This window comes from Erigeron canadensis, chromosome 7, assembly GCF_010389155.1.
Source record: "Erigeron canadensis isolate Cc75 chromosome 7, C_canadensis_v1, whole genome shotgun sequence".
NCBI classification, from domain to species: Eukaryota; Viridiplantae; Streptophyta; class Magnoliopsida; order Asterales; family Asteraceae; genus Erigeron; species Erigeron canadensis.
Genome location: NC_057767.1, coordinates 119,452 through 140,158, shown reverse-complemented (window position 1 = coordinate 140,158; position 20,707 = coordinate 119,452). Strand labels below are relative to the sequence as shown.

General features: G+C 32.7%; 2 pseudogenes; both read right to left on the bottom strand.

The window, feature by feature from the left end:
• Positions 1-12,380: 12,380 nt before the first annotated feature.
• On the bottom strand, positions 12,381-14,962 carry LOC122607052 (annotated as a pseudogene).
• Positions 14,963-15,657: 695 nt separating this feature from the next.
• LOC122607198 lies at positions 15,658-19,829 on the bottom strand (annotated as a pseudogene).
• Between the last annotated feature and the right edge of the window lie 878 nt (positions 19,830-20,707).

Below are 20,707 nucleotides of genomic sequence, written 5' to 3'. Positions count from 1 at the left end.
AAAGATGGGATATGCCAACCACATGCCACGCGTTCTCTTAGCCACTAACAGACGATACGCGGGAATGGATCGATGGCCTACCAAAGAATAGCATTGATAGCTTCGAGGTGCTCAAAAGCAAATTCAGGTCCCAATTCAGCATGCAGAAAAAGCACAGAAAAACTCATATCTCTATGCACAATATCAAGCAAAAAGAAGGCGAAAAGACAAGGGACTTTATTGTTAGGTATACTTGTTATCGAGAAAAGCCCTTAATCCTTTTGGATTGCCGGCATAAAAACCCCGGGAGGAAGCAACCGTCCCTGCCTTTGTTCTCTTATTAATTATTGTTTAAATGATTACAATGGTGGAACTTAGTTGATCGATTTATGCTAAGTGTGTGAGAAAAATATGAGAGAGTAGAGAATTGAGTTAGTGTGAATGTAAGTAAGGAGGTGAAATAGCATATTGCTATGTGTTTAGTATCGATCAACCTTATTCATTTATATAGACCTAGTGGTTAACTAACTATGCGAAATATCTGGGATTTTCCGATCTTAATATTGAGACGTTGGAGAGCATCTTGACTTGCCAAGTGAATGTTGAAGTCTTTTCTCCTCATGTTGAAATTAACTAGAAGTCCGATTATGCTACAAGATCAAGTCTTCTTTTCTTGTGGATGAATAAACGCATGTGTTATATTTGAATTGCACCGTTAGTCAAACGACCGACTCGATTTAAGAAAAGATAAGACTCTTTTTTTTTCGGGACTTGACCACTTCACTTTGAACCAACTTCTGGATAACTTGAGTTTTATTTCATATTTAAAGAACCTTATCATTAGAAAGTAGATTCTAACACGTTTTCATGGATAGCTTGAACGTTAAAGACAGAGTTACAGTTTCAAAGTTATGAACGTTTCAAAATTTGAGTTTTCTACTGAACGGTAAAAAGTTGTGTCACATCCTCCAAAGGTTGCAGCGCAACTGAGTCAGAGAGCTCAGTGGCTTCACAGTTGCGTCATACCATCCAAATGTTGCGACACAACTTTGCACCTGACAGCAAAACTTCCATTTTTGACACTTTAATCAAATTGCAACACTTTCAAACTCTAACACAAGCTTCATTACACATAATTCATAGTTCAAACCATTACATAACATGATTTCAAACATATACCAAGTATCCATATGTTCAAACAACCGTTTACACAACCACACGGGTCATTTACCCAAGTTAACGTTTAAGCAAGACAACCATACTTTTTTTTGAAATCAAAAGACCAAACCATGACTATTTTTGCAGAAATTTACTAAGAAACAAGACTACCAAATTATCAAGAGCATCATGAGCCATATTGTAACTGTAACACCCCAACTAAGGCGGAACAATGAGATGTACAGAAAGTCGAGTATTCAAAACAAAGGATTATAAATAACATTCACCATAGTTTTATTTGATAAAAGGATTTACAAATGTACACGCATGTGAACCAATTTCCAAGTACAAATGCGTCCACCGTACTTAAATATTAAGTTCACGAAACAAATAACAAGCACGTGAAGTAGTATACTACAATGATCAAGGCGGATTCCATTGCCTATCACAAGGTTTGATCTTTGACTCCAAAGGGCAATGCAAATATTCATGAAGCATATAAATCCTCAATGCTTAAGCTTATTTCCTGAAAAGCATGAAGAAAAAGTGTCAACTACGAAAACGTAGTTGGTGAGTGCATAGGTTTTTATATAAATCTTGGTACATCACCGTTTTAATACTTAGAAAAACTGATTACCATTACATTTCGAAATATCCAAACCATATGATCGACAAAGTTTTCATATCACATTATCAAGTTTCCAAATACCATAATGTCATATCAAGACTTGGAGAATCTATAGTAAAATTTCAGGTCCTCATTTGTCAAATCATCATGAGAGAAAAAGTATATAAATTGATTAATCGTATATCATACCAAAATCATTCGGTTACCAAAATCATTTCAATATCACCAATTTCAACGTCTTTCAAGATATCATACGAGGGACGATACCCAATCCGTATGTCCAAACAATTTCCAATTCTCAACAATATTAATATCCCTTTTACTTAGCCACAAGGGCATAATTTACATAATTTTGATGAGTAAATGCTTGAGCCACTACTACTACCATTTTATTCAAGTCCGATTACAATCCAATAATTCAATTCATAGCACAAGCTGTCAATCAAGTGCCGTAATAATAATAACAATAATGATAATGGGTCGTGCCATGGAGACGCCCGATTATCTTAAGGTAGTTAGAACACCCGGGGCCAGACTAGAAGTGGAGGTTGTCACGAAGGCAACCAACCTTCCAACGGTACGCTTTGGGTGGGCGGACGAAACCTAGTTGCGCAACTAACTAACTACAGGCCTCCACTTTCGGAGTAAATAGTAGTGTACCGAACGCCGCGGTTTGACAGAACTCAAGCTCATCACATAAATCCTTTATTATCATTTCATACTCATATATCAAGAATCATTTCATATAACAAACTCTCTTTCAAGAAACATTGCATATATAGAAAGTAGTTTCATTTATCATGCTTTTCACCCCAAAAGTAAAACACATAAAAGAGTTTGAAAGGGGGCTATGACTCACCTTGATATGCCGCATATTATACTCATCTATCCAAAATGGGTACTTCCCATCTATAGCTTCCTTGACCATATATCCATTTTGTTCCTCCATCATTTCTCAAGCCAAGACTATCCCTACGATAGGACTAATATGCGTAAGTTCCTATCTTAAGCCATCACTTAGAAATGCCATTTTCATTATGTTGCTATCAATTGTGGGGTCCAAGTATATCGGTAACACTCGCATCGTTTTGGTTGTAGAGATTGATGGTGTAAAGGGTTACTTTCATTACATGTGTAGTTATAAGTTGTTAGATTTTTGGCAACTTGGCTTCATTTGTGGTTTCACTTGGCACCTTAGGTCATCATGTAGAAATATCTTATTAAGTTATGTTATCCTTATCCATCATTTGTTGTGTAACCGATTTTAGCGTGAATTAACATTTGTGATATCAATATATATATCTTGGTTAACATAATTACTTACGTCAATCTCACTTAATTATCTTTGTTTTATTTTGATTACACTTATCTCATAAAATTCGTTTAAGTGTTATGGGCCATTATCAATTGGGCCTTAGGTGTCATGGAATTTTAAATGTTTTGGGCTTACATTAGTTATTGGGCTTTACCTTATTTGGGTTAGGTGCATAATGGGTCATAGTGGTTATTGGGCTATAAGGCTTGTTGGGCCATGTGGGCCTACTGATTTGTGTTCCTTATGGGTTCATTATTTGGGCCGGGTTAGCCCATTATGGTTCTTAGTTCATTACATAGCCCATTATGCCATTTATAAGATTACTTACAAATTTTCTGTTTTATACTTTATTTTTAAGAAATGGTAGCTACTATTTTGGGGTCAATACGAATTATTTGGACCTTCATGATTTTTACACAGTGACTTATATGTATCTAGTATTTTTGTAAATTTTTGGTGAATTTTTAGATGATGTTTGGTGTCCTTAAAAATTATCCAAACACAAACTGTCCCGAATGGGCACTGCTTGCGACCTCAGAAGTTTTATAAAAGTTCTTGATATTCTGATTGTTAGAAAATCCCATGATTTTATTTTAAGTTCACAACACATTGAAATTACTTTCCACCAAGTATGACTTCCTGGAACTTTATGGATTAGGAGATAAAATTGCTAAAGTTCATAAAATATTCAGACAAATTACAGTTTTGACCAGTTTTAGTAGAAAAATCATATCTTTCGTTTGGTTCAGTATTTTTGAGTAATTCCAGTTGGAGGTTAATCTTAACTCATTTTTCTACAACTTTTATTTTGAAAGTTTCTCTTGAAAATGTCCTCACATGTTCAGTTTACCCGTTCTAAGACAGGAGATCAATTCTGTCAGAATGTTTATTGGTTATATCAACTCACCAATGGTTTTGTTTGCTTGCTTTAACCTCTAGATTCCCACTAACAAAATTATTACTTTATTTTGTATCTCTTAACATCAAATATGCAGATTTCCATCAAATTTCAAGTTCATCAATCATCCTTAAAAGATCCATCTCAAGACCCAAATCAAAACAACTCAAACTAGTGTAAATCTAAGCATGCATGTAATCATCTCATCATTTTAACAACAAATCTTTATCCATCTTCAATTCAACAACTTAAAAACATATTTTATATGAAAAACTCCAGAAATATATTCATCAAAATATATAAAAATATGACCATATTTCAAAGGAAAAATCACTTTAAAATCTATTTAATCTATGACAACACCTTTGGGTCTTAAACTAGTTGAATCCTTGAATCTTTCTTCTAGATTTCAACATGCATGAGCATGAGGAAGGAGATTCTATCAACTTGCCTTCATCAAGTGTATTTTAAAGAAGAAAATCAAAGAAAAACATGGTCTTTGATAAAGATCTTTTAGTATTTACAAAAACAAGATATATTAAATAAAGAGATGATGAGTTATACCCTTGATGAACTCAAAATGGAGGCTGTTTTGGACAGCCAAACCCACGACCACATGACCCCAAAATGGGCTCCTTAGCTTGCTTTAACACACCCTTGAATGATCTAGCATGAACCCTTATTATTATAGTTGATTCACTTAAGATTTTTGAGCTATAATTTGTGTTGTAAGAATCGAAAAAGAGAAGAAGAGAAGGAGAGGAAAGTGCAGAAAATTTGAGAGGAAAAGAGAGAGAGAAATGGGATGGAGTGTGTGTTGGAAGTGTGAAAGGAGTGATGGTGGAGTGAAAGGTGTGAAGGGGTGTATTGGGAGTGTAAGAATAAGTGGTGTAGTTGATTTTTGATTGGGTAAAGGGTTTTGGGATATGGGGGCCGGTTTTGGTTAAGGAAAAATAGAGGGGATTTTTGAATTTTAAAAGTATAATGTGAGTGTATATGTGTATGTGTATGTGTTGTAAGTATGGGTGCATGTATGGACTTGTAGGTTAACTAGTTATTAGTCTTTTAAAGGACTTGTGTGATTATATGAATATGTATATATATATGGCCGTATATATGTGTATGTGTTCATATATATTTGTGTTTTAAATTTGTTAATTGACTCTTTGTTTATAAACTTGCATTTTATATAAGATATATGTATACTTATTATTATTCAACAACTTTGAATGCATATTAGCTTATAATATATTTTTAGATGGTCATCATATATATATATATATATTTGTGTTTGCATATACTTAGATTCTCTTGATGTTTAAATGGTTGGACATCTATAAGGATTTCTTGATTGTTATCTCAACTTGTGAGTCTTGTACAAATATTTATGTAACTCAACTTCTTGAAATAAAATTTTTGGTTCATTGACATTTCACCAAGTTTGATTAGAACTAATTTATAGTTTGAGATTGTATTGAATGATTATAGTTATTATTTAGGGCATTTCTAAGGCATTTCACTGCACTAGGGGGCAATTATCACTATGCTTGAATATCTAGGAGGCAATTTCTCTTAATGAACCTCTAGGGATCGAAACCTAGATAAATATAAGTAAGTAGTCCTAGTTTGAGATTGAGGGTTGTTACAGTAACAACCCTCCTTTTTAATATTATATATGTGCTAGTTATGTTGTCTATGATCTCGCAAGCCATAGTTATTGATTAATGCCCCTAAATTAGCAATATAAAGCTATTGATTAATTCAAAATTCAATCTAATAAAAATACCATTGAACAAAAACTTTATTAATGTTTAATCAAGTTATAAATAATTAAGTGATTTTCACAAGTTGAAATAACAATCAAAATTCATATAAATGTCCAACAAATCTAAGTTATCAAGCCAACAAAATTATACTTGGACATGAAAATATCATGAGCATCTTAAAAATATTTATAAGTTTCTCTAGGTACATAAAATCCTTCAATAATAATAACAAGCATATATATGTGTAATATAACTTCAAATTTATAAATAATGAGTTAAGTAACAAATTTTAAAACACAAACCTACAATTATATATATATATATATACATGACACATACATATGTTAAGACCACTAATTAACATACTTGTACAAATAAATACATATTACACTTAAACATACACCGACACTAAATAATACTACACTACATACAAAAAAAAATACATACGCTTTAAAATACAAAATTTAGACAAAAACCCCTTCCTTTTCCACTCACCAAAGCCGTAACCCTCCCCACTTCCCATACAACTCCTCCAATCAAATTTAATCCTTCCTTATACTCCCCATACAATTAACACTCAATATACTTATTCTTCCAACACACACACATACATTCTTACACTCCAAAAACCACTTTTTCTCTCTAATTTCGGCAGCCACAAGCAAGGAGAAAAGCAAGAAAACTCCATATAAACAATTGTTAATAATAAGGGTTTAAGTTAGATAAGCAAGGGTTATATTAAGCAAAGGTTTAAGGGTTGTTTTGAGGTTAGAATAAGGGTTATTTGGAGCAAGAAAGGCCACGAAAATCTGCATATTTTCATCATCAAAAACGTGTTCTTCAAGGGTATATAACTTCATCTCTTTACTAGATTAATCTTGTTCTTGTTTATATTTAAAGGTTTTATCAAAAGTACATGTTTTCTTTCAAATATACACTTGATGAGGGCAAAGTTGATAGGATCTTTCTTTCCATGCTTATGCATGTCGAATCTATGAAGAAAAATCCAAGGATTCAACTAGCTTAAGACCCAAAAATGTTGATATAGATTAAATAGCTTGTAAAGTGAGTTTTCCTTTGAAAGATGAGCATATTTCTATACATTTTGTTGAACATATTTCTAGAGTTTTTCACAAAAATATGTTTTTATGTTGTGGGATTAAAGATGGATAAATATTTGTTGTTAAAAAGATGAGATGATTACATGCATGCTAGAAATTAAGAAGGTTGGATCTTTTGTTGGATTGTGAGATGATTATAGGCTTGTTCTAAGTGAAAATATGTTTAAAGGGACCATAATATTCTAGAAAAAAAAATCATAAAATATTAAGGATGTAAAGATTGAAATAAAACAAGTCAATATGTGCTTGAAATCATGAACCGAAAGTATGCAAAAATGCATTTTTAGTATACAAATGCACCATGATCAAATGAACATAAAAATATATTAAACCTAATGGAAATAAGTTGTTTCAAAAGTTTACGATTCAATTCATTTGAAGAATGGCAAGATTAAGCTCAAAAATCACCTTTTCGGGTCAATTAATCGCTAACCGAAAGCACAAAATTGCACATATCACACCACCACCACTATCACAACTTGGACTATCAAAATATGAGGAACTTTCTGGAAATAATGAAACAAGGATAAAAATCCAATTTGAAGTACCTAAATTGCTTGAGAAATGAGGCTAAAAACACTAATTAGGGTGACGATTTTCATGCTTAAAGTCCTCTAATAAGCAAGACACAAGAGTGGTTGCCTTCGTGACAACTTTCATTTCCAGTCCGACCCGAGCGGTGCTCTAATCTACTTTAAATTTTAATGGCCATCTCCATGGCACGACCCAATTATGGTTAAAGCACTTGATTGACAGCTTATGCTATGAAATGAAATATTATATCGGTTGGGACATGAAATGGTTTTAGTAGTGGCTCAAGCATTTACTCATCAAATTATGTCTTTGGCTAAATGAAAATGATATTATTTGTGGATGGATATTATGTTTTGAACATATGGTTTGGGTGTGTATATTTTGATGGAAAATTTTGGAAACCTTATGATTTACAACTTCATAATTTGAAGTGATTGTACGTATATTTGGTTGTATAAACCCATGAACTCACTCAACTCTCGTAGTTGACACTTTTTCTTCATGATTTTCAGGTTTAGAGCAGTAAGTTAGCACTATGGACCGCCTCTTGGATGTTGTGTTTGCTTGTTACATGTTGGACTAGTAATGCAAACATTTGATCTTTTGTTATGAATTTGGTTATGTAATGATTTCTAAACGTCAACTTTAACTATGTAATCTTTCGGATTTGAACGTCATCTGGAACTTGATGTTGATGTTTTATGTCTAAATCTTTTGTTACCATGTCGTTCTGTGGCATCTCGTGTTTCCGCCTTAGTCAGGGTGTTACACATATGAGGCAGGATAACTAAGTGTCTAAAAAAAAGATCCATTCTTTCAAAAATGGGCAATACCTCCAAGTCTTCTAATCAACCTTTCTTCTACTAACTTCAAATCACCAAAACTAGTTCCTTCTTCTGGAACCACGTATACAATGGTAAACAACTAAAAGGGTAAGCGAATGCTTAGTGAATATGCTTTCATACAATCATATAAACGAATGAGGGCAATGCAATTGCATATAGACTATGGCACCGTCGTGTCATATCTGTAATACTCACCTTTGTACCAATGCATTACATGGATCCATATAAGCAAATGATTACAATCACAATCAAATATAAACAATAACAATGCTCCACATGAGCTATGGCCACTACTTAGGCCCTTAATCAAAGACGACCCCTACTTAGGCTCAACGCTAAATCAATTACCACACACAGAATCCACCATCGTATGGTAATTGACCCAACGAATATACAAAGGTATGCAATTATACTCACATCCTTCGCGACACAATAATCAAAATATACACAACAAGCTTTTAACCTATTCAAACCATCACAATACACACATAAGACAATATTGACCATTTTGGCTAACTCAACCTAACCTTACAACTATTCACTAGCATTTTTAATTCAACCATCTTATTTTGCAATTGTGTTTCATTTCTTTCAAAAGTTCACTTGATGAATTCAACTCATCAAGTTCATCATCACTGTATTCAACTAGCAAAAATCATCATTCTTTCATAATCAAAGTTTCAATGTCAATCATTCAAAGTCTTAATTAAATTCATCATGCAACTCAATAACAAAAGGGGAAAATCATATAATAACCCAATTCTAGCAAAATCCCTCCATTTGAACCTCCCAAGAACCCTAATTCTCAGAAATAAAAAGAAATTAGGTTAAGGAATCAATATCTTAAAGAATGGAAAAGAAAAGTTTAGGGTTTCAATTCACATATTCTTTCCCTTTCTTTTCCTAATTTCTGGCCACTATCGCCACCACACTCTCAATTTTCCCAAGTTCAATTTTCCCTATAGTTATTATTATTATTATGATGATTGTTATTCCCCTAATTGAATTTGAATAATTGCAAGAGTGAGATTGATTTTATTGAAAAAAAAAGAGATGAAGGTTGAAGATGAAGAAGGTTTAAGAGAAGATAGTGGAATGGTGAATAAAGAGGGAAGAGCATGGCTGGCATCCTAATGAGATGCCACGCCCCATCTCAAATTTTTGATGAGAAAATATCTGTTATCCGCTAAAGTTCCATCCATATTAACCTCATTCCAAAAATTAAATATTAGGAAATTAATTTAATGTCAAAATATAAAAAAGATTAATATATTACTTTATAATTCTTAGGATGTTACAGTTAGAGTTATTCTTCATGCCAAATATCCAAATAATAACGAATATTCTAAAATCTACACAAGTAACTCATTTGAAAATAATAATAACAAGATTATACCGTTAGTAACATATTCGGTAAGTTACAAGAATATTATCAATATCAAGATCTTAGCATGTAAGGATATTGATAATTTAGGATATTGGTACATGAAATTTCACCCATAACACCTTTCTTATAAAATTACTAGATCGCACTATTTTTAATTTGATTCCCCATCGTTTCAATTTCATCTTTTATTATTTTTCAGCAATACTCAAAAACAAACTTTTTTAACGCTTTTTTTGAGGCATGCTCGATCATATTGTTATACCACTAAACAAGTTCATCCTATCTTCTTTTTCTACCTTTTTCTACTTTTTATATACTATATTATAAAACAAATCTATTTTTAATTTTTAACATTAAACTTAAAATTTCAATATTGATTTTAAGTTTCAACAATGTACATATTCTGCACTATATATCATAGTCAGTTAGCCACTTTACATCAATAACTTTCACTACTCGCCGCTGCCGCCACCACCAATCTCCGCCGCCGCTCGCCGCCACTACCACCCGTCACTGTCACCGCCGCCGTCGCAACGCACGGATATTTTTCTCTCGTATATTATAAAGGAAAAGGGCAATTTAGATATATGCTTAAAGATTCTTAAATATTTGCAGACAATTTTAATAAAATATATGAAGCAGTAGGTGAGAAGAATCACTAATGTACCCAATTGTTTGCATGTTATTCGATGGTTGCGTGCAATCTCAATTGCCAATCTTACTATCTGCAAATGCAACAAATAAACCCGAATTATGTCTCCAACCCGAAATAAACCGATTCAATGGCGCAGGGGCGGATCTACAGTATAAGTAAGGTAGGTCCTAGGACCTACCTTAATTTCGAAAAAAAATAGAAGTAATGTGATAACTTTTTTGGAGGACCTACTTAAAAAATTTGGTTAGGACCTACCTTGATATCCTATCCTATTCTTGTATATAGAAATAACAACATGTATATTTGTTGTTCATGTTACCGGAAATAGGAAAAAAAATTCCGATCGGCAGCTGACGAAGAAGATGAAGTACAGATTTTGGATGCAGGGGTATTGTTGTGTCACTGTGTGTAGTGGTGTATAGGCGTAGTGGCGTACAACATGTGGTCAAAACTATTGATATATTTTCATTTTAGACCTTAGATTATTTAACCTTTTCAAAAGTTACACTTTACCCCTTCTGTAGTTTCATGAGTCCATTTAAAATTAAACTAATGAGTTCTGTATTTATTTTTACTCTTTTAAGCAACGACAATTTTAAAAAATATATATGTTTAGAGCCTACAAAAACCTTTTCAAATTGGATCTATCTATATAAACTTTTATTTGATTATATAAAGTGTTCTCTAAATAAATTCATCATACAAACATATATTAATTTATATTTAACATATTTCATATGCTAATTCTTGTTGGTTATTAATTATTATTTGTCATATTTAACATATTTGATATGCACATATCAAAAAAATTTGGACTCGGTTTGACATACATCATCGATTTCCTAGTTTTATTCGTTATCAATTATTCACTTTTTACCAACAAATCATTTTTAATTTGATTTGTACAATAAAGATTACTATTTTAAGGTTTATTCTCGAGACGGACATCTGGGTCCAAAAATTTTTTTACATTAACACTTCTCACGGACAACCTTGGGTAATGGCAATATGTGCATTATTTATAATACTGTAAACTGCCCCGTATAGAATTTGTGTATATATATGTTTGCATTTTGACCCGATAGGTCACTGCGACCAAATTTTTTTTCCCCCCTCGCTTAGTCGTCATTCAAACTCAATGACCTACCTAAGTTGAAATGCTAGATTCGCCACTGCAATGGCGGTGGGAGATTAATAAAAGCCGATTAATCTAGGTTGCGAAGTATTCACAGCAAGAGTTAATTTGTGATATATAGGAAAGATGCTTACAACATAGAACCTCAAACTATAGATGAAGATGATCTAAGAATGTTTGTAACAAATAGGCCCTGGCGTAGTTTATGGAAAAACCAACAAAATCCTGCCTTAATTACTACTGTATTTATAGTAATAACCTACACACATTACTAACAAACTTGACATCTCAAATGTAACGAGCCAACTCTTGGCAACAGTGGCGAAGCCAGCAATTTGATACGGGGAGGGCAAAAAATTTTTTTTTTTATCTGGACAGTGGTCGAAAAATGGCTGCGAAATAACATCAATTTAGTTCATAAACAGTAGCATGAAATTTTAAGAATACCCGTATAATTATTATAATATATCGATGTACGGTTTTTGAGTTAAAAGATTTTGAATGAATTAGAGGAATAAAATGATTTATAGATGAGTGAGAAAAAAATTGGTGGCTGAGATTTTAGGACAGAGGCGAAAAAAATGAATTGTTGAAATTTAAGGTTATTATAAGTATTATTAGGTGGAGATGTTTAAATTAGTGAATAAAGAATAGGGGTATTTTGGGTAGTTCAAATCATTTTTTCTTAAAAAAAAAGGAAAAATACTTTATAAGATTGTATTAGTTATTAAATATATAAATAATACACTTGTTTGATTGGAATAAAAACCTACGAAGTAGTAAAAAAGAAAATAGAATGAATAAATTAAAATACCTTTGTTAGATTGAAATAAGAAAAGGAAAATGAAAACTATTAAACTTCCATAGTTGAGGCTCTGTTAGTCCAAGAAAGAATGGCGAATAAAAACATATTTGTCATGTTGTGCAAAGTAAGAGAATTTGGTAGGATGGGCCAATGTTATTTTTCATTTTATTATGGTGGGATGAGCCAACTTCATTATAAACCCAAAACTTTATCATTCCTCTACATATAATAACAGTATAAGTAGTCTGCTGGGGCGGGCCTTGACCCATCCTAATGCCAATGTGGCTCCGCCCCTGCTTGGCAATCTTCCCAAATACTATAACATACGTTGTAGATAAGTTATCATGGCTTGGAGCTTGTGGAGCATAGATATCGAAGCATATACTCATTCGAAGAACATGTGTCGCCTAAATCTTGATGTAACCTCGTAATTGCCTTCTGCAATGATTTGAGAGAAGGCAGAAGATTCCGCGAGTTTTGTTGAATCGAGTGACCATGGCATTTGGAAAGCTCCTGCATAGTAAAGTGAATTACATTTTTTGTAGATTATATCAAACGAATCTGAAACAAACTAGAGAGTATAGTGAAATGTAACGAACTGTTTTTCAACTCATTCACTTATCAATAGCTTAATAAGAGTATAGGACACAGGGACTGCTGCAGCTTGGGGGCACTTCAATTTTAGTACAATGTAGTTTTTTAAAATTTAAATGGCATATTTGTAATTTTTTTGTAAAAGTAAAAAAAAATAAGTAGGAAATAAATATAAATGTTAACTTTATTGTCAACTTGTCATAAACTTATTATTTGGATGTCATTGGTCATCAAACATTAATTTTAAGATAGATTTTTTCATTAAGAGATTAAAAAAACTCGAGTTGTTTTGATTTTTAATAGAAAAAAATGAAGTATAGTTTAAGAAAAAAACTTTCGTTGTTTGGGTATGTAAAATGTGTAATACATTATAGTGGAACTGTCTATAGAAAATGTATTTTCTTTCAAATTATTATATATTTATCACAAACAATTTATTATAATTATCATAATATATACAAGCTAATTATATCCAAAGAAGTATACTTTTGAGGTTTCTTGCATTATATGATTGAATACGTTTTCATTTAATAAGACCTTATTCGATACGTGTGGTCATTATTTATTAAAACAAAACTAGTATTTTTAAATATGAGTGTGAGATCTGGTGTAGATAACAAATTCTTTTGAGGGTTTATTTTCTATTTTCAAGCTAGGGCCTTTTTTTTCTTCATTTTCGGATACGACTTTTATAAGTATGACAAACAACTTATAATTTTGCCCCCTCACAAAAACTTTTCTGGCTCCGTCTCTGATAGGACACAAGCTGATAGTCTCCAAAGGTAACTTTATTCATCCGATAACAAGTGCTTTCAATGCAACCTATATCGGTTCATTTTGACCCATACCAAAAAGTATTAATTCTGACCTATTATCCAACACACCGGTTAACATTTTATATCTGATTTAGTTGGTATATAAAAACCAGGAAGCTAAAAGCAGAAGGGATTCTAAGTTGCCCAAAGTAAATCGTTAATCACTAGATTCGAATATTTTAATTATTACTAAAGATTTTCTGTAATAATATATAACAAAACTTAACTGAAAAATTTTTCAAAGAAAGAGCAACAAATGATTCAGGTCAACCCATCTTGACCCATTGCACACCCCTCCTCTGGCCCAATTTACAACCTCTAGTATGGAGTATGCATATGATACCTGACACCATCGAAAAATATATTCCAAATGGGGGCAATTTTCCAAAAGCTCAGCAAGAGCCTGAATCAATCTATTTAGATATTTGAAAGGGACTGACGCAACTACAGGCTTTATGTCCACTGGAGGAACAGCAATGATACACTTTTTGATTAAACCGTCATCATTTAAGCATAAACTTAAGATTAAAGCTCGGCTCGGTCGATCTTCACCAAGCGCTGCATCAACTGCCTGTGCGTCAAAAAAGGTGAAATTTTCATTAGTGGAGTCCATCACCATCAAGTAATCTATTTTTCGTAGGGGGGGTTTGTATGATTGAAAGTGGCGTAAACTAAACAGACAGGCCACATAATCAGTTGCAATATATAGGCTGTCGAAAGTTGTTTTTGCATGTCTCTGCAGTCTGAAGTTGGAAAAATCAGATGTTCAGTTGTTTGAATGATACACAAATTATCATTGTTTCAAAAATTAAAAGATAGAAAGCGACCAGAATTGCTATTCTTCTTGATAAGAGAGACTAATGTAGAACAGGAATGAATGTTTTAGAAAGGTAACTAGGTAGATTTGTTGCAGTTTGTACGAAACAGATTATCCAAAACGCAAAACCCTCTATCTATTAATTTGATAAAAGTAATAAGAATCTGTTGTAGTTTAAAATATAAAATTATCATCCATTGAGTAAACCAAAACCCCTTCTGTTGTTGCAGCTGACCAGCTTCGCCCGGTAGGTGCAATTCTTATGCACTTGGTTCTAACTATAGGCCTTCCACGGTTAGCCACCGCTCCTGGCAGATCATAACTCGACTTAACTTGTGTTTGTTTATCAATACCATCATCTATATCACTATCATAATCATCGATTAGATTCAAAGGACCAGCATCAGTCATATTCTTGGAATTCAAAACATCAAGAACTCCATCCAAAGACATGTTAAGGGTTATCTGAAATCTGTGCAGCAATACCTGCAGATTCATCAGAAATGACATTTTTAATAGTCTACTATCTGAATAACAAAGTGAAAATGGCGGAATTTGACCAACTTTGTATGAATAATTAACAGAAATGAAATCAACAACAAAAAGAGATGATTTGCTAAATATTAAACAATAAAGCTTATTTTGGCCTACTAGTAGGCATGTTAATTCAGCCACATATAAAAGGTGAAACCCGTAAAATCTGAAAAATAGAACTAAAACAAAGATGGCCAAACTAGTCGAAAATCATCCAAGGTGTATTCTTTTATGCATAAAGCCTTCTGAATCAATTCCGCAATACACTAATTGTTTTTACTACATATTTGCATCCTAAGGTCGACCTAACCCCACCAACAATGTTTTGGCCAGTACCAAAAACAACCCTTTGGACCTAATTACCAAAACCATCTATTTTGCCACCTCCGAGTCAACAGAATGTAAGATGCTACTCATCATATCCAGTTATTCGTAGCATAAATATCTAATCTGAAATTGCTTGCTACTTAATTGATAGATTTCGTTCCCTTGATATATGACAAACACAGAGATGGCAAACAGGCATGTTGAATAGATTAGAAGGTCTAAGGGATTTAGATATGTCCATTAGCAACATTCCACTCATTTGACCCATTTCCATTAAGAAGATTATTATTTGACCCTGCTGGGGATTGAAATATAACCCAAATGAACGAATTCAAAAGAAAACAGGTCAAAATTCTCAACTCTGGATATCTAGGAGAAAAGTGATATTAGCTTCACAAACAGAATCAGTAAAAAAACTTCACGAAAAAGGAAATGAAAGAAGAAACTAAGCTGATCAGCAACATCATACATACAGATGTATCTACTACTTCCTCCAGCTAATATGTAATTGCCAGATGAAGAGTTGGCTGCTGTTCTACGATCAGTCATCAAGCTTCGTCCGGCAATGTCTCGACGCCCCTCAATGGTGTACATTAACAAGCCATCAATTGGATCCCAGAAATGAATTTGACCATCCAATGTGCTGCTAGCCAACTGCTTACCATATGGACGATAAACGACTGTAAGAACATCATGAGTGTGAGGAAATGCTTCTACAGAACCTTTTCCATCAAACACATCCCACAACCGAACAGTTTTGTCCCATGAAGATGAAGCAAGAATTGCCTGTAATATGAGAGAAGAAAAAATAAGCAAGTCAACCAAAGAACTATTTTAGAAAGGGAACAGTATCTATTTGTGTATGTAACTTGTGACAAACTACTATTGTATGAAAGAAACTTTAATTGAGTTCATTGTATGTAAGTAACCTGCTAAACTGAATGAATCGTGTAAAAATGCTGACGTGGAGGTCAATCATTGGGCCACGTATCAGCTTTCAGATGGTGCCATGTTAGTATCCGATCGTTTTTTTACACGATTTATTCAGTTTTATCAGGTTATTTACATACAATGAACCCGATTGAAGTTTCTTTGATACAATGGTAACTGGTCACAAGTTATATATACACACACAGATACTTTTCCCTTTAAGAAATAATAACAGAAATGAACTTTTTTTGGAAAGGGATTAGTACCCCATAGTGTAAACAACTTTACACGAATTGTTATAGTGTGTATCGAACTTTAATCTTGTGTATTATATGTAATGAACTTCAAATCTTGTGCATTGTATGTATTCAACCAATTAAAACTTGACAAGTGGCAACTTATATGGTTGCCACATATACTCGGATACATACAATGCACAAAATTTGAAAGTTTATTACATACAATACACGTGATTGAAGTTCGATACATACTATAACTATTTGTGTAAAGTTGTTTACATTCTAAAATACTAATCCTTTTTGGAAAAGAGTTAATTACAAAAATTGTCCCTGTCGTTGACCTTCACTTGCAACTTTCGTCCCTAAGTTTAATCAATTACAGTTTTAGTCCAAAAAACTTTACCCTATCAACACTTTTGGTCCTGGGTGGTAACGTCAGTCTAATATGTCATCACATGCCAATCACATGATGGGTATTTTTGTCTTTTAATGTCACAAGGATCAAAAGTGTCGTCTTTGTTTTACAACAGGACTAAAAGTGTAACTAACTATAAACTTTTTTTTTAATTAATTTATATCCATTATCAAAAGTCATTGTCCCATCTATTTATTAAAAATACAAATTGAATAGTCATCATCATCTATATCTATATCTTCCAGATGTTCAGATCTATGAACAGATGCAACAGGAGAACAAAAACAAAAAATGAAAAAGAAGAAATACATACATTGATTTCATACAACGCACACACACCTATGTACATACACATGCATACACACTCCAATACACACATATACATCAATTCACACACATACATGGGCAAGAGCATAAAACAAAAATGGAGATATATAACAGAAGTCATTAGAAGAAAGGAAGAACGTTCGGGTCAACCAAAGTCATCTGGGTCACAAACTTGTTTGTTCTCACGAAGAAGAATAAGAAGACTCGGTTGTTGACCGGAGTTGACTTACAGATCTGAATAGAGAAGTCGAGATCTAAGGTGAAACAAGAATGAGAACATGATATCGAGACTCATACCCAAGATTCCTTCACTGATCATGGTCGATTCATGTCTAATTTATATTTGTATTTTCGGTTTTTGTGATTTTCGTATATATATCTGTCAGTGGCGAAGCCAAGATTTACATCTTGGATGGGCCAAAATTAAACTAGGAGTACTAAAAGCTAAAAATTGTTCGAAAAAACAAGATAACATAATATAAAGAGAGTATACACTTTGTTCATACAACTATTTAGGAAGTTATAGCTGGCCTCTAAAGTCATTAAAATTATCTAAAATGCTTAAACATGATATTTAACTTGTGTAAATATAAAAACAGAATATTTAGTTATTGATCCATATTTTTGTAAATAAAAAGAGATGTCCACATGGTAAATCGAACACTCTTGAGATGTTTTATCCATTGTCTTTTTTTTTTTTTTTTTTTATTCTCATATTTATTTATTAACCAATATTTATGTAGATAAAACCGAGATGGTAAATCATAGAAACGAATTCAATGATCAAAATATAATATACCCTTCTTATGTAAGAATGTTAGTTAAAGATAAGGAGTAAAAGAAAGGATAATAGGTGACGCATTATTCATAATTCATCATAAACTCCCGGATGAATTTGACTCTTTTATACTTGGATGGCCCATACAAACTATGAGCCAAAATTTGATAGAAATGTACATGTAAATCTTAGCATTATCAAAAGAGTTGGGGTGGGCCTTGGCCCATCCTGGTGTATATGTGGCTCCGCCACTGATATCTCTGTACATAATCTGATTTACAAGTTATATATGAATGAAATTATACTAGAAACAATTTATGGTTAAAACCCATTGTCTCCTTTACCAAGCATTCTTAAGAAGAAAAATGAAAAAGAATAATTTAATGTTACTATTAGGTAATGGTGGTGGATGGTTGTTGTTGATGATGAATTTGGAGGAAAAAAAAGGTAAATAAGTTTTTTTTGGACTAAAAGTGTAATAACCGGAAGAAGGGAAATGACGAAAATGTCCATCATGTGGCTGGCACATGATAGGGTTTTAAACAGACGTTACCACCCAGGACCAAAAGTGTTGATGAGGCATAGTTTTTTGGACTAAAACTGTAATTTATTAAACTTAATAACGAAAGCTGCAAGTGGAGATCCACAACAAGGACAATTTCTGTAATTAACTCTTTGGAAAAAACTGAATAGTTTCTAGAATTAGCTAATAGATGAACGAAATAATGTATTTACTTGGAAGGAAGTAAATGGTTAACAAGAATAAAATAAAATTAGTATGATTATGTTCAAAAGAGAATGATACATGATTTTACCCTAAAAAAATTAAGTTTTGCTGCCAATAGGGTTGGTAGCCCATTGGTAAGGTACTTGACCTTGGGGTATTCCACCCGGTGACTAGTCTCACTTCCTATATTTGTAAGGGTGATTAGGAGTAAAATAGTTTGTCGTTCTAAAAAAATGGAGTTTTGCTGCAGTTGGTATAAAACTTACTACCCGAACTAATTATGCTGTTACATAACAGATAATTAAAACAAGAACTTGTTTATCAAAACAAAAAACAATTATTACCGTAGCTTCAAGTCGTGTTAATCACACAGTTCCAAATGCAAAATCCAAACACATAAATATTTACAACATGTAAAGATACAACTAGAAATCACAACTTACAGTTGTAGGAGAGAACATCAATCCATGAACCGGACCTTCATGCCCACTAAGAACATCCAACAACCGACCCGTCTTCATAGACCAGACAAAGATCTAAAGAGAACAGAAAACGCTGAGTCAAGACAAAAATCACAAACGAAAGATAGTCAAAAATCATGTTGAGGGATTGATACCTCAAATGAATCGAGCGTTTTAGCACAAATCACTTCCCACTTTGATCGGCTGCTAAGGAAACAACTGTCTAGAAGAAGGGGTGGTGAAAGTTCTAACATTTACAATAACGAAACAGATCCCATGCACGAACAGTTCCATATAGAGACACACTAAGTAAACAGTGGTTGTTAACCATAAAATGTAGTGCAGTAACTGCATTTCTATGCTTAGAAAATGTCACAAAACAGAATCCCATCGACACAGTCCATAACTATAACAAGCAAACAAATTACAAAGATTCCAAGTTATATGTTCAAGGGTGTTGAGGATTACTCTTCCAAATAAGATTTTGCAATTCACAAAACAGCTTTTCAAAAAATCATATCTCAACCTTCTTTTTCAATACTGCATTTTCTCTCTAGGGTAACACATGGAAATCACTTTTTGCAAGTTGTTTGCTTATTGCCTTTTCTGATTACTTCTATTTACATAAACAATAAATCATATGATCTCTACCAAAAAAGCAATATTGAACAATTCAGTGTGACAACATGAAAAAAACCCAGAAATTTATATATAACTATTATCCCTATAGAGAATGATATCAACACCTTAATTTTGTTATCATCGGCACCAATAGCCAAGAGTTGGGAATCTGGCGAATACGCAATGGTATTAACATCAAAATAATGACCCTGTTGCTACAATATATAACTTTCCAACTTCCACTCCCAAACAAGCAACTGCCCAAGTTTCACACACCCAAACGTCGACCAATTCCCAAGATCATTAAAAGTAGCCGTCGTTATCTTCCCTTTAGATATCGACAACAAATGTATACAAACAATATCCGGCATATGATACAATTAAAACACCCCACTCGAAAATGATCTCCAATCAATTGTTAATTCATCAAATATATATATATAAATATATATATATATATATATTCACAAATTAAATTCTATATACATCAATCAGTACATATATACACATAATAACCACTCAATTAACTGCGGCACATTCCAAGTAACCCTAATAAAGCAGTAAAATTATAGATTCTAAGTAAATCATAAAAGCTCTAATCAATTCTAAACCCTTAGCATTGATTTCAATCTTACAACTTTAGAATATATAGATAATAATAGGTAAAACTAAATAACTGATTATATAGATAAAGATTTAATACATATAATGATATGTTAGAATATGAACACATAAAACATACAAGATCACGAATAAGCGCAACGGAAGAAATCGAAACATATATGCAATCACATTAATTAACAAAGAGAGAATTGAGATGTGTACCTTATATGCAAAGATCCAATTGAGATAATAATAATAAGATTATTATTAATACTTAGGGTTTAAAGCAAAAC